We start from the raw sequence: 14180 nt of genomic DNA, 5'->3' as shown, positions 1-14180 counted from the left end.
TTGTTTTTAGGACAAGGACACAATTTCTAACATTCTTATTTTTGTCTTAAGGAGGTTAGAAAGGTTAGGAGGTTTGTCTATTTCTTCCATGTATAGTCAGAGTGCTGGAAGTGACAGATGCTCATCAGATTCAGCAGGTTCCTTCACTACAGGCCTTACTGTGGCACCAGTTTTAAGTACTGATTTTCCTTGCTGTTAAGATGACATGATTTCTCTTTTTTTTTCACATAACTGAGAGGAAAGCCACCATTTTGTCACACTTCAAACAGCAGAACAATATTCAATTTTCTGAATAGGTTTGTGAGAGACTGCCAGCATAAATTTAAATTTAAGATATACTGACATAGAAAGTGTGAAGTATGCACCACGTGTAGTCCACACTTCCTCTTAGAAATGGTTATATGCCAATTACCTAAATTATTTCATATCCATGTCATATTTCAAGTGTAGTCAAAGAAATCTTTTTATTATTAAAAAAGTGAAAAGAATAATATTTACTTGCTCTGAAGCAATATGAAAGGTAGATGAATATGGACCTAGATTGTATTTCTAAGCAGTAAATATATATAAAATTATAATATTCAGAATATTCAGATTACAGATTATGAATAAAAATTATGCTACTATAGGGTGAACATTTGAGGAATTTTTGAGTTTGATTTTCAAAAGGTAATTGATGCCTTTTGCATTTGATATTCTATGATTTTTAGCCATTAAAATAGCTAAGTAATTTTCAAACTTAGCCTTTAAATCCCCCAACTGTTTTTAGTACATTTCCAGTCTAGCTACTTAGTCATAAAAGATAATAAAAAACACTGGGAATGATTCAAATTGCCCCTCTTCTACAGGTATTGATGTAGAAAATAAGACTAATATTCTATAAATAAAAAACCGCATCTGGTATAATACTTTCATTCTTTAAAAAGGTTGATATGTGATAACACTGTCAATAACTGATTTATTTGTTGAGATTGACATCTGATCTTGATTGCACAAGAAAGCATGGGGAAATAACGAAGAGTAGTTAGTAATTCTGTTTTTAAGGACAGAAAAGGCGTGTTCTGTGCTGGAAAAGGACTGATTGGTACTTATTAGGGTCAATAGCAATCACAAGTAATGTTTATCACGAAATTATTTTCTCTCTCAATGAGAATGTCAGTGAAAATCAAATTTTGATTCATTTTTTACAACCACATAAAAATCCAAATATAAATTTTCGACTGTAAAGACAAGAAAAAGCAATTTTGTAAAAATTTTAAACTATGTCTAGGTACAAGCAGTTAATAATAGTTTTAGTTAATAAATTATAATGGCTTCAAACTTCCAATGCCCTTTTTCTTATGCCATTTTCAGATTGTCATGCTGACCACCTCTCTGATGTGTTCACCCAGTGAACATCTTGAAATATTGTGGCTATCATCTAAGTAACAGGAGAACATTGGTTTTAAGATTTTCAAATCATAGAAGGTCTCAAAGAAAGTACCACACTACAATACTGCCAGAAAGCAAATGTATTGTTGAAAATATTTCAATAAAAATTTCATTTGTGATTGTGAAAAGACAGAGACTGAAAAAATAACCTTAAACCCCTTGTTTTTAAACTCTGAGCACTTCTGAAAAGGTTTTCATGAGATCAAATGCCCTTTAGTCCTTACTTCTGCTGTACAGTAGCTCACTGGTTCTCTCCCTGTGGTGTGAAAGTTGAGCTTAAGGAACATGACTTCAAGAATAAGTAAGTTTGATTTATCTTCATATTCTTTCACCTTTTAGAGGCATTTGCAACAACTCAGCTTTCATAACATTGCAGACCACTTTACAGCAATTTTTGTATGCTTTTTAGAAAATATTTGTAGTATTTCTGAAAACAGGCAACACTTTCTCTGATATACCACCATTATTTCAATTGATTTTTCTTTGCAGCTATATGATCTACTAGTTCAACTTCTCTTTTCTCTAAACAACTTTCAGGCAGCTTCTTCCAAGCAATGTCTATGAGGATTTTTTCCCCCACTAAATTTAGCCTTGACTTCCCAATTTCCTTTTTTGAATATTTCCATCAGAGCAGCATATATTTGTTATATTATATAACTTGACCACTTGTTTGCAAACCAGGCCAATCCACTGCTTGAGGGTCACAGGAAGAAATGTTTGTGCTTTGACAAGTAACTGTCTCTTAAAAGTTCAGTCCTTACTATTCTCTACAATTCCAATGGATGGCTTATATTCACTCTGGGTTTTTTTCCAGTGATGTCAGTAATACCATATCTCATAAACTTGTTTGTGATTTTCCGGGACCTGCACCTGCTTCAATATTGCTTTTTGCACTTGATCGATTGCCTTGGTAGGTCTCTTTGGAAGCATGCATGTTGTTTTGCTGTCATTTTCCTGGCCTGTTTAAAAACTCAAAGCTGCTGACATATTTCCTTCAGACTTTCTGTCTTAAAAAAGGAAAATATTACTTTGTTTTCTGAGGCCAGTATTCAGATTCTTTCCTTTCCCTTTTTACTGAATGGGAAAAGCCCTTTACTCTCCTGCTTTTCTCATTCTTTTATTGCAGCGCAGTATGCCCTAAAATATGTGCTAATATTACTGATTGTCACATTCTGATGCTGAAATTATCTGGCTTAAATATGATTTTTTGTGGGGTTTTTTTTTGGTTGTTGTTTTTTTTTAACTGGTGGCTTTCTGAAATTTCATTCCTGCTTCTACCTGCTGTCTGACAGTGCATTACAGCATTTTTAGTGCAGATTTCATAAACTTCATAATACTTCTAGAAGAGGGGTGTTGTGTTTTAATCCCAGGTGGAAACTAAGCACCACACAGTCAGTTAGTCAGTCAGTCAGTCAGTCAGTCAGTCAGTCAGTAGTCAGTCAGTCAGTCAGTCAGTCAGTCAGTCACTCACTCACTCACTCCCTCCCTCCCTCCCTCCCTCCACACCAGTGGGATGGGGGAGAGAATTGGAGGCGTAAAAGCTAAAAAAATTGTGGATGGAGAACAGTTTAATAATGGAAATAAAATATAAAAATAATACGTATCAATTGTGATTAAATAGAAATAACAAAGAGAGAGAAATAAAACCTAAGAAGGGCAAGGGATGGAAATGAAAACTGTTTCTCACCACCAACCAAGTGATGCCCAGCCAGTCCCTGAGCAGTAATTCCTCTGTCAACTTCCCTAGAGTTTTATTGCTGAGCATGGCACCGGATGGTTCAGAATACGACTGTGGTCTCTTGGGAAGAGGTGTTCTGGCTGTGACCTCTCCCAGATCCTTTTGCACGCCCAGCCTCCAACTGGTGGTGTGGGGTTAGAAGCAGAAAAGGCCTTGGCTCTGCCCAGCAGTAGCTAAAACATCCCTGAGTTCCCAACACTCTTTCCATCACAAATCCAAAACAGAAGACAATTAAATCCATCCCAGCCAAAACCAGCACAGTGTGTAACAATTGCTCGAAACAAGTAAAGAAGGATGGGATGGGAACTATTGATACTTGCTTAAAATGGCCCAGACAGGAAACATCCTGCCTAGAGAGGGACAATTATCTACTGAGTTCTGTTTCTGTGAGTAGTGTTATGATTTTTGCAGATTTTTATTGATTTTATACAGGTTAGATTCAACTTGTAAGTTCAATTTTCATGCCTTGCCTCTTTTGGACATAAAAAGTACCTATGTTTATTCCCTGAAGTGAAAAGTTTCATTAAGTAATTAATTAATAAATGCTATCAAATAAATTCGGTGAATTGTAAGATTGCAAGGAGCTGGGAAAAATTTTAGAAGATATTATGGCACAATAAAAATATAAAATAATCTAGTAGGAAACCAGTTTTATTTTTTTTTATTATTATTCATTATTGCATTATTTTTAAGCATGTTTTCAGGTCAGGACTAATATCAGGTGTTGGGGCTGCAATTCTGATTGTATTACTACTAGGCTATAAGACAAAAAAAAAAAGAAAATGGAAAAAGTTCTGTCCTAATTGGGTAAAATAGGATTACCTGTTTACATGTGTGAAGTATTTTTGGAGTGGGTTCAGATATTACAGGTTTTAGAAATGTGTAGGTGTTCAAGTTTTGTCTGGGCCAGGGTTAATTTTTTACAGTGGATGGGAGGCGGGCATGGCTAAGGCCCAGGTGTGATTCTGTATGTGTCCCCTCATGTCATTGCCAGGGGTGGGGAAGTGGCCGGCTCCTGGGGAGAAGGGTGTTCCTCCTAGGGGAGAAAGCAGGGCTGGGGTCAGTGTTTGTCATGGGCTTGCTGTGTAAATCATCTCTTTGTACTACAATATGAATACTGTTGGTATTAATATTGTTCTGGCTTAGGGCAATTTTGGGAGAAAAACCTCTAAAGGGGTTTCCTCTAGAAAAACATATTCAAGTGACCCCTCCCTCGGCTGGTGTGGGAAGAAGATTTTCTTGGAGAAAAGTGGAAAAAACTGTTTATTTAATAGACAAAGCATTCGCTAGTACAAAAAATGAACAGTATGGAACAATAAAAGCTCGTGCCAGTCTGAGGCGCTGACAGACTCACACAGTCCCTCCCCGGGCCGCGGCCCAGCTCGCTCGGTCTCTCCTCAGCCCCTCCGGCGCTGGAAACGCCGCGGCCCAGCCCGGCCCGGGGCCACAGGGGGAGCTGCCGGCGCTGCTCCGGTGTTCAGGCCAGGGCAGGTTTGAACAGGTCCGGAGGAAAACCACAGTCCAGGGAACTCCTCTGCCTCAGCTGGCTGAAAACTATCTAAAAGCAAAGGAGAGCTCTGTCCCGCTGTCTGTCCATCCGCAGACTGCACAGTCCAGGAGCAGGAATGCGGAGGAGTGAGTGCAGTTCTGAAAACAAACTGCGCACTTCTCGCTTCGCTCTCAGAACCAATCTTAAAGGTGCAAAACTTATTATCCAGTATAAACAGAACAACCCATTAGGGGTACAAGCATCATATAACCAACCCAGGACAAATATTGTCGCTGCTATTGTTTCCTTATCTCACTGCTGTTTCCAGTAAATTGTTCTTCTCTCAACCCATGGTTTTCCTCTCTTGTGCCTCCAATTCTCAACTCCATCCTGCCAGAGCAGAATGGGGAGGGTCAGGGGGAAGGGAGCGAGTGGCAATGTGGTTGGAACTCTTGGTGGAAGAACTACATTAGGGGCTACCATTCCTAAATGACAGCAGTAGATAAAGACAAAATCATATTTGATTTATAATAAAATTGAACCCTTGTTTCATGTGGATCATATTTGTTTGGTCCTTTGAAACTAATTAAGAAGCATTTTCATTTGTAGGAAATATATTTGCAACCCAGTCCTAAATTTTAAATTCTTAATAATTCTAATTTACTCTAATAATGGTTTCAATTTCACTTTACAGCCCTCAAAAAGAATTGAATGTGATCAGTCGTTGTGTTTAACTGGATCTAATAAAAAATTATGTTAGTAACTGAATACTGAAAAAAATTATGAAAGTATTTTGGATGGCTAGCACTTATAAATTACTGATAATTTACACAATGATTCCTCTATTTGACTGCTTAATTGGCTTTTTGAGATGTGTTTTGCCTTACAAATAGAAGTGTGTGACTCAGAAATTATACATATTCTCACATACAAACTTTTCTTCTTGTTGAAAGCAACAAAGGATAAGTGTCCAAACAGAAATAATTTTCCAATATATCATATAGTGAGGCATCCCCCAGCAGCTTTTAAATTGCTGTCTTTCAGGTGGCTCATTGAGTGAATGAATATCATCTGAATGAAAGCAGCAGCCCCTGGGTCAAACATTTATAATGAGACTTTGAATTACATTTAACATGAAATACCCAATGGGGAGGCTCTCATGAGTTAGTTTTTTTTTTGTCATATATTTTTATACAAAAGAAAACAGTAATTTTCTTAACTTAAAAGGAAAGTTCAGCCATCTTTTATCCTTACTTCCATTGAAAAATGGAATAACCTTTCTTAAAGAATTATAGAGATAGTTTACATACTTGTACAAAGTAGCTAAAATAACTTGAAAGTGATTTCGTGGTGAAATTTACTTACCTCAAAGTACCATTTAATCACAGGATTTAACTTCCATAAATTATTTCAAATGCCCACAGCTCAGGATTGCTTATATTCTGCTTATAAATATTTTCTACATTACAACATTATTTGACTTGCCCTCTTTATATATATATATATATATTTTAATTTTTATGTATCTTATCCTTTGTGTAAAAAAATTAAGAAACCCTATAAATAAAATTAAAATGAAAAATACATCCTAAATCTAGTTCAGGAGTCTTCCATGTTTTCTAGATTACTTCTATTTCATGATGATTCTTCAGTGCTCTATAAAAGTTAATAGGCTGGCAAATGGGCTGTGCCATCTGTTTCAGTTCTGATGAGTTCATCAGTCTCTACCTGTAAATTTGAGTGTAGTTCTTACTACAGGCCCTTCTCTGTCAAAGCTCTTTTAAGTTTTGAACCAGTCTAGCCAGTATTTCACCTTCTTGTAGAAAGACTAATATGAAAATTGTCATGATGCTGAAAATAATCAAGGTCATAATAAAGCAGGAAGAGCACCTGCACTAAACCAAACTCACTGAGTTCAAGCTGTATTTCAAACAGGCTTTGAACACTCATCTAGTGAGATGAGCTATTCAGACTTCTCCTTGAAAGTAAATCTCCAGGGGAAAAAATGCTGCTCTACAGATAAAGAGATATAGCTTTTTTTCTTGCAATTTGGAAAAAGTCAGCCATAACCAGAAAGGACACAGTACTATGAGTTTTAATTAGGCAATGACTTTCAGAGAAGAGAGGTATTCCTTTGTGAAGTAGAAAAATTACTTGGAGGCACAAGAGACAATTTTCAAAAAATTTCTCAATATCTTCCTTTTAAAAATCACTGTCCATTCATGAAAGGAAAATTCTGATTTTTTATTTTAAGTCAACTCAGCTTCAAAAAGTATATCACAAATGATTATTTTATTTTCTTAAGAGAGAAGAAATTATGCCTGTGAACTTGTAGTTCTTCTCTTGTGAATAATAGGTTAATTCATTATTAGTCATTTTTTGTACATCTAATGAGTGCAATCCTTTCTCTCTCTCTGGTGAAGAAATTTTAGCATATAAATATTTTTTAATAATTTACCTTCTGCAGTGTTGACATGTCTAACCAGTTACAGTAAGAATAAAGATTATCACTCCCAGACTCAAGTTTCACGTGTTGGGATTGCAGTTAAGTGTTAGTTCTACAGGTGCTGTAGGCTTTTGATTGAATTATGTGTGAGGGATGTCATGACAGCTGCCCCATTTTCTTTAAACAGTAGAATAAAAGTTTTTATTTACAGTAGCAGGTGGTGAACTTTGATCCACTCCTTATGTCTCTGTAAATTTTATAAACTGTTAGAACTGGTCAAATACTTACAACTGAAATACATTCACTAAAATTTGTGTTTTGTCCAACTTGAATTATTTGATTTTTGTGGAATCTTCTTTTGGAAAATTAAAACCAAGTTTCTGGATTCAGGTCAACATCACATTTACCTCTAGTTACACTCAGACTTTCTGTTTCTATGAAGCTATATCTTGAAGCTCTTTGTCTTCTCCACAGCTCTATGGTCTGCTATCATCTCTCACTCCCTATGATTCTCCCCAGACCTGAGTTCATGGCAAGGTTTCCCAGCCACAGCCATTCTCTTGTGCTCCTGCCTGTCTGCCACCAATGCATGAGTGTGCATTTTCCAAAGGACATGGGTGCAAAGCTGCCTCAGCTGGGATGTAAAGGAGGTGGCACTCCATGAAATCACAGGCAGGAGTGTCAGTTGTGCCCTGAGAGCACTTTAATCACTCAGTGGGAACAGCCTGACCAACCCTACACCATACCAGCGCTTTGGGGCTCATTCTAAAATGTTAAGCTGATTTCCACTGCATGATGTGGATGTATTGGGGATATATTCTGGGAATCAAAGCCTGGATAATAAAGACTTAAGAACCAGTGTTTTTAGGATTCTTTTGGTGTTTGTGTGCGTGCCTTGTTAATGGAAAATCACTATTTAAAACACACAAGATAAACTTTTAATTGATTTGACATAAACTAATACAAAAAGTGAACATAAATAGTTTACTTGTGATAAACTTTGTTATTTTCTTTCCAGAATTTAAAGAAACTGCCCTGAGTTATTTTGGATGTTTCCTTATTTTTTTATCTCATATAGTATATTTTAGGAAACTAGATTTTCTTCAATATTTTTGAATGTTCAGTATTAAGAAGGACAGCTTAAAGACCTTCAGAAAGCATACAAATCAAAGCACAAGACCTAATTATATCTCTGAATGATCACACCATCTTTTACTACAGAAGAAGAAAATGTCCCCTCTCATAGCTGTCCTCTCTTCATATCAAAGAGACTGTAGTGAGAGATCAACTACTAAGAGAAGTCTGAAAAAATGGAGATATTTCAAATCATAACCTCCTTCCATGTCAGTATGTTCTGATATTCAGTGGTAATAAGGATGGTATGTAACATACTGTGAGCAACATCAAGATTTTTTTCCCCTGTTAAACTGGGACAAGGTTGCCTATGGGGCCAGAAAAGAGAATGACAAAGAAAAAGATATACCAAGCCTTTGCCTTCCCATGCACCCACCTTATTAACTTATTTTAGGATCTTGCGTTTATTTTCTATGTTAGACATCACACTGGAGCCTTAAACAGGCTCTTTAATCAGCTTTCTGTGTGGGCAAAGAACTCTTCAAGGTCCAGGCTGATGCCTTCAGTCTGCAGAGTGAAGAGCCAGGCGCTTGTGGAACATCATTATCCCTGGGTCAGAGCTCCTGGGAATGTGGGATTTGAAAGGAAGTTCCTTTGAGGTTTGAATCTAAGTCAAAACACCCCCAACTATATACATATAAAAATGCCTAGAATGCTTTAAAATGAACTTTAGTTGGCTGAACTCAGACTGTATTTAAAAGTCCCAATTTAGGATTTGAGCTAAAAGGACAAAGCTAAAGGAAAAGTTGGCACGAGGAGGTGACAGAGCAAGGTTATGATCATGGAAGCAAATAAAGTATTTCAAACATATTTGTGAAGAAGGAACATGGACGTGGGTATGGCCTTTTTTGATATTAGATCAGCACATTTAGATTATGCTTATTTCTTTTCTGTTTTGCCTTTTGGAACTCAGGTACCAGCTAAGGACCGTCAGGATGGGGTGTGAATTAGGCATAAGCTCAAAAGATCCAATCAATATTTTAGAAAACAGCTTTGAACAAACACTCTTCCCACTTGGCTTGAATATTGTTTCTTATCAAGAAAACAAAAATTATAAACAAATACCACTTCATCATCACTTAGTTATCAGCTTTGTCATGTTTTATAAAATGATGCCTGGTTTTCATGAACTGGGTCATCTGTAATTCTTCTGAAACTCACAAAAATCCCTTGCCATTGCTGTATTTTTAGCAGAGAATAATGAATAACTGATAGGATGAAATATAGTGCTACATAATTGGCAAATGGAGAACATTTTGCAGAAATCACTCAAACTATTTTGAATTTCATTCTAGTCATGGTTTATTTAACACTAGCAGAGTGCTGGAAGAGTTTCACAAAAGATTGATGACCCTCTAGAGCAATTCCTAAGTGTAATATTATGTCTTAAAGAATTATGTCACTTTCTTTAAGGGTGCTGAGAAAGATATTACTATGCATCAATAAAAATTCAAGTTTTGCCTACCATCTGTATTGCATAAATCAAGAAGAGGGTAAGGGTTTCCCCGGAAAACAATTATGGAATGGAATGAGATGGCCCAAAAGGCATTTACTGTACTAAAGTATGTCAGTAAATGCATTATGCTGCAGCTACAATGAACTTCAGAATACATTTTAAGGACAACATTTTCAAAGACTTGTGCCCAGGGCCCTGTATACATGGAAAATGGTGTTTCTTATCCTTTGAGTTGGAAATTCACTACAAGGAAGAGGTGCACCTGCTCAGTTTGAAGTGTAGTTTAAACACAGCTTTAAAGTTGATTGGGAACATTTTTCAGGTAATTTTGGTCATTTTATTTCAAATGAACTCAAACTGATTAGGAATCTTTCAGTTGGACTGAAATAAAATACTTTGAAAGGAATGTGTGCGTGTATGCGTGTCCCTATATTATGCATATATAGGAAGCTGTTGAAACTAAATAAAGAGGAAAGCTTAATTAAAATGTTTTTTTAAAAATTTTTAATGTAGAAAGACTGCATTCAAATCAGCTCAATACCCTTAATTTAATATTTACCACCTTACTAAGAATCTAGACCACTGTAAAATCACTTCAAATATTTTAACAGTGTTCTAGGAGATTAGACAATGGAAGCACTTCAAAACTGATCAAATGTATGCTGTCTTCAATTTTCTGCACTGAAGATGGTAGTACCTCCATGTGCAAGTCAAATCATAACTAAAGTATACAACATAGCTGATCATGTACATATCCATTACTATTCTTTTGTAAAGAGACATTCTCCTTGTCAGTTCTGGAACTAAGGTGCAATGGAGTGCACTAGAGCTGTTCACAGAGAATTAGAGCTAGATGTCTATTTGTTGTTCAGGAAATACATAAAGTTTTGATTCATAAATAAAATACAATAATCTTAAAACTTTTTCAAATTTGAACACATTTCAGAAATATTTATTTTGACACCAAATAAAAACCATTTCAAGTAAGGATTTATAGCAGAACTTACCTCTGAATGTTACAAATGCAGTGAAGAAGGAATAGCATGAGATGGTTGTCTATATTCTGGTGTCACTTATATTTGGAAATGTACATTTTGAATAGAATTTATTTAGTAAAACCCAAAGAGCAAGGGGTTAGACTGTGCAATAAACATAACTGCATGTTTTGGAAGGAGAGGAACATTTCCTTAAAGTACATATCACTTGGATTGGTCAAGAGAACTCGTATGACATCTCTCAAAGGATGGCTAAAATATCTTTAAAGAAAAACTGACAAAGATTGTGAAATGCAATAATACATGTATTATCATTTCAGCCAAGTAGCCCTTGGAAGGGACCTGCTCCCCTTGAGGAGCCCTTGGTGTGCCTCACCAAGGCAGTGCCACACCTGCCTGGAGGCCAGGGGTGCCCTCTGACCACCACACTGACACTGGCAGCTGAACCAAGATCACCATACAATTTCATGGGCATTTTGGAGCTATTAATTTTCCACCACCAATGAGCTGAGATCAGCTCAGCTGGTTAGAGTATGGCACTAATAATGGTGCTAATAACACCAAGTTCATGGGCTCAATCCCTGTATGGGCCATTTACTTAAGAGTTAGACTCAGTGACCCTTGTGGGTCCCTTTCATCTCAGAATATTCTGTGAATCTGTGAGATGCAAGTGGAACAGATTATAAGTGGCAATGAGGTCTCTTTTATCGATTACCCTAAATATGTAATTCTCTTCTGCTTTTTGTATAACAGTGTTTGTCAAGCTGTGAAGGCTGTACCTCACTCATCAAAAGTGCTGTGACATTATTCTTTCTCACAGTTATCTACAAAAAGCTTATCAGTTCCATTTAATTTCCTGAAAACTCAGGGCCACTCTACAGTCTGCTGAAGTACTCAGTGATATTTAGCAATGTTTATTGAGGAAAGATTAAAATGCTGATCACCCAAGGAAGACATTTTATAAATTTTGAAGGTAGATGTTGTCAGTAAAACTCATTTTCAAGTGTTGAGCTTTTTAAATGAAAATGGTCTCCAAAAGCATGCCTTTCTCAAAGTGGTGCTTCATTGCTGATGGTAATGACTCCAAATTCTGCTGTGCAGTCTCAGCCTCAGCTCTGCTGTCAGATCTAGAATATTACCCAATTGTTCTAAAATACACTTCTTACTTTTTATTCTTCTTTGTATGTGGGCTTGGCTTGTGAAAAGTTTACAGATACTTCTTTCCAGAATGTGTGGTTTTGGTAAGAGAGGAGTGGTCTGATAAGCCCTCAGTGCTCCTTAACGAGATATAAGTATTCAGTGCATTAAAATAAAAGCAGTAAGCAACCTTCCACAGTGATTGGAAACCATTTTATTGTTAGTAAATGTACTGTCTCAGAAACTACAATTGCTAAAAGTTTGAGAAGTCAATTTTGTGATATAATGATAATATTCTTTACTGGAAAAGGATGGGATTCATTATACTACTAAAAGAAATATTAATAACTTAGATTTAAAAGTCAAAATAAAATTATAATTCTCAATCAATATAATGAATTGGTGTGATGAACCGAACAGATCCATTTTCAAAATAAGACTTTTTTTTTTATTTTGACATTTATTCCAAAATCTCAAATATTTTTACAAATCAAGAAACACTATTTTTCATCTCACATTTTTATTATTAACTTTCTAGATCAGCCTCTCTTACCAGGGATCTATGTTATGTCTGTCATGAAAGGACCCTGTCATGGCCCTTCTTCAGGCAAAAAAAAATTTTTCCTTGCACAAGAGGTTCTGACTCAGAAAACATAGAAAATTCTTATATAAAAGGGGTGCAGTGTCTTGCAGGTATAGAGCTTAGTGCTCTGTGATTTAGTAGTCTAATTCTGTAGCCTAAAGCTCTCAGCTAGGTTAGCAAAAATCAATGATCCTTGTACTTTAGACTGCCAGCATGTTTTAGGTAGTTCTCAAAATAAAAAATCCAGGAATGATGTGGTGATGTAGACTGAGAGTTCTTTAGTGAATGTTGTAAAAGATAGATTAAAGCACTGTGCTGTGCTGAGCTGTCTTTGCTTCAGCCTCTTTCACGCCTGACTTTGCAGTTACCCAGATTGAGCTGGAAGATGTTCTTTGTCTCCCTGGAACTCAGTCATTAAATAATAGCACTAAAAATCTTGTGAGTCAGAAGCCCCAGTTTTCAGTAGTTCTAACATTATTCCCAGACAACATGGTACATACTCTCCATTATTCATTTAAATTCAGTCCAAAATCAGCCCAAATGTAGCTGTAATCTTAACCATGAAAGCTTCCCTCTGCTCTGACATTTTGAAAAGAAAAGATGAATATTGAAAACAGGCTATAATATCAAAGCCTGTCTGTACAGCACATTGAGAAAAAATAACTGTAAATTTATGCAAATGGGGCAGTCTTCCTTGGAACTGTAACTTCAGTTAATACATTGCAACCCTCAAGCTGACTAACTGCAGTGCTCTCAGAGTAGGGAGTGCCACAGTTTTTGTCCTACAAAATAACTGCAAGCAAGGACATAACAAAGAGGCTTGGTTTGGTTTACAGCTTGAAGGAGACTACAGTTTTTCCTGAGGCAAGCAGAAATCACAATGGCCCTGGTGAACCAGAACAATTAATAATTATCCAGCCACCTAAGACAGCCTTGTATGCATGCAAAAAGTTCCTTTCTCCTGTTTCTGATCTCATCTTGATGCTGCCTGCTGCAGTAGGGTAAATATCCAAAATCACAATTGGTTGAGCATTTGGCCAAGCATTTGAGTAAATTTGGGAATTTCTTTTGACAGGCCTTTCTCCTATTATATTCAGGGGTTTGAAAAACCCTTAAAAGAAGAGAACTGAGTTTCTAGGCTAGCATTCAAGGTACATTTTTGAATTCCAGTTGCTCTGCTGTTTCCCTCAACCCATATTGAATTTTCCTATGACAGGACTCTAAAGATTAGGTGAATCAGATACTGTTTGTGAGCTTGGTAGTGATTTTACTTTGGAAGGGAAGTATCAGACAGAATTGATTCTGGTTTTTAGCTTTCTGGATAAATATCTAGCCACCAACTGCTGACAAAGAGGAGAGAGTACAGAGTACTGCCAAGATCAGTGTGAGGAATTTTGGTAGCTGTAGATCACTGGGAGAAGAACATCTGCTATATGCATCCTGCTGTATTCTGGCAACTACCTACTTAGCATTGTCATGCCCAGGAGCTTCCATTCAGGCACACGTCTGTGGTTTCACTGAGGGGAAGCTGTTTCTCTCTAGAGCATGCATGTGTCCATAGAGCCAGGCAGAATCTGAGCAAAGGTTTTGAGGATCCAAATTTTGGATTAGAGATCGGTGTCTTAGAGAGACAGTAGTGACTTACAAAGTTTGTGTCTGTTGAAGACAGTCTGGAACTGAACAAGTATGGTCAGCTACTCAGTTCTAGACTTAATTCTTGCTCCAACAGACAGGCTAACTTGTGAGATTCTATCTTGTGAGTTGCAGACTT

The sequence above is a fragment of the Fringilla coelebs genome (genome assembly GCF_963513975.1).
Source record: "Fringilla coelebs genome assembly, chromosome: 4".
NCBI classification, from domain to species: Eukaryota; Metazoa; Chordata; class Aves; order Passeriformes; family Fringillidae; genus Fringilla; species Fringilla coelebs.
This window is presented reverse-complemented; position numbering follows the sequence as displayed.